A 2,280-nucleotide genomic window follows, 5' to 3' on the forward strand; every position below is an offset into this window, starting at 1 on the left:
CTTGGGTGTGGGCGTTTGTTTGGTTTGCGGTTCCTACTAGGGGGTGGAAGATTTTGAGAGCACTTGCTGAATTTGCATTTGCTTGAATAATGGCTACTTTATATACAAATGATAAATGTTAGTCACAGGAGAGCAGAAGTTTCTCCTGTTTGTCATGGATTTGGCATATCAAAAATGGGGGGGGGGGGGGGGGGGGGGGGTTGTATGCATATCCAATACCAAAACCACTTTTTTCAGCACTACAAAGTTTAAACAGAACTGCATTTATGGTATGTGGCATTTTAAGCCCTTGGCTTTTTTTTTTAATCTTCATATTGGTTCTCTAATTTGAAAATATCTGGTGTAAGTGGCACCTTTGGGGGGGCCTGTCATCATTAAGGGCAGTCCCCATAGTGCCTGTGCTTAACTCATTTCTGTGACGGGATCTCGAGATATTTATTTTCAGTACTTTGGGAGTTACAGGAATCATTACTGCATTTCAGTGGCAAATAATGATGGCTACAAAAAAGCTCATAAAATGCTAAGCAGGTCTGGAGTGTAGGTTGTAGCCGTGTTGGTCTAAGCAGGTCTGGATACTCCTTACAACTCCTGATCAAAAGTCTTAAAAATCACTGCCTAAAAGTGAGGCTTCTCAGTTTAACACAGGTGTCTAAATGAGCGACCTGATTTTTCAAAAATGGTTTGTGATTGGCAGCCGCTTTTTAAGTTGGTGGGAGCTGCTGAATGCAAAGCAACCTAATTTTTAGGAGTTCTTTCTTAAGTGCCTAAGTATATAATTAAAGTGGGATTTTCAAAAGAACCTCAGTAATTTAGGTATAAACCTGAACAAAAAATGGAATTTCTATCTGCAGCAATTTGTGATATTTTTTTAACTGTCTTTTTGTCCAAAATTGGGACAAAGAATAACAAAATATTTTAACTTTTCGTAGAGTGAAAACTTCAAGAACACTTTCATTTCAGATGGGTCAAAAGCAAATATTTTGGGCTAGGTTGACCTTAGTCTCCAGGAGAGCCTGCCCATTTTTTTTGTACCTGGGAAAACAGGTGTCTCATGCTCAGTTCTTTCCCGTTGGCTACGCGCATTAAGAGGTGGACCTCAGGGGTGGCCAACCTGCGGTACAGGCAACTTCTGTGTGGCACATGGCCGGTCAGGGATGGGGCAGGCAGGGAGCAGAAAGGAGAGCAGCAGCTCGGGCAGGACAAGGGGAGATCTGAGTGGCAGTCTGGGAGGGCACGGTCTTAATTTGTGGCACGCCTGACAAAACAGCTGATCCCCAATGGTTGATCTAGGCTTCCCATCATGCACTTTAATTGCTCTGTAGCTGTACAACCACAGCATCTGCACTGTAATATGGCAGGTCAGCAAAGGGAGAGATTGTAGCATGCAATAGGATATAATGCTGCCCAGGAGTCTGGCCTGACGGGAAGCATGGGAACAGGAGGGATCCATAGCTGCGACTCCCAAGGCACATGGCAGCAGCTCTGGCAGCCATAATTTTATGCCAGGGCTGGCAAAGATGTGGCCCATGGAGCTGTATCATCTGGCCCACAATACTGCCTGCTTCAGACAGTGTGCCCTGGCCCTGTGTTGCATGCAGCACTTGGGGAATATCTGGCCTGGGCTGCTCATGTGCAGGGCCAGTCTGGGGTATGGGCTGTACAGAGCACCTGCGTCATGTTGGCCTGGCCCTACACACTAGATTCAGAGCTGGTTCAGACCAAGTATGCGGAAAGGCCACCCGTGCTGCATGCAGTGGTCTGGAGGCAGCACTTGTTGCATGTGGCCTGTGGGGCCAGTCTAGGGTGTGCGCTGCATGTGGTGCCCATATCAGGCTGACCTTGCATGTTGAATCTGGGGATGGTCTGGATCCTGCCCAGACACCAGTCCTGTTTGCCAGATCATAGGACTGATCTTGCATGGGTATCACATCCAGTGTGTGCCCTAGCCACATGCCACACAGGGTCAGGCCAAGGCCACAGCACATGCTGTATACGGTGCTCAGGGTTGGAGCTGGTGCATGTGCTGCAAGCAGCGTGCACGGCTGGTATAGGGCATGCATTGCACATGGCAGGCACCCCTGCGAGACCAACCCTGTGGGCTGCATCCAGCACATGGAGCTGGGCTGCAAACCTGATCTGACACCATGCCCCTCATCCAGCCCTAGGACTGGATGAATTTGACCTTCCTTGTTTATATGGACCTGAAAGCATTAGTGATGTGTTGATGTGTGCTGAAATCTTTTTCTTATGGGAAGATGTTTTGTTTGATTTCCCCCCCCC

This window comes from Alligator sinensis, unplaced genomic scaffold (assembly GCF_000455745.1).
Source record: "Alligator sinensis unplaced genomic scaffold, ASM45574v1 scaffold1423_1, whole genome shotgun sequence".
Lineage (NCBI taxonomy): Eukaryota > Metazoa > Chordata > Crocodylia > Alligatoridae > Alligator > Alligator sinensis.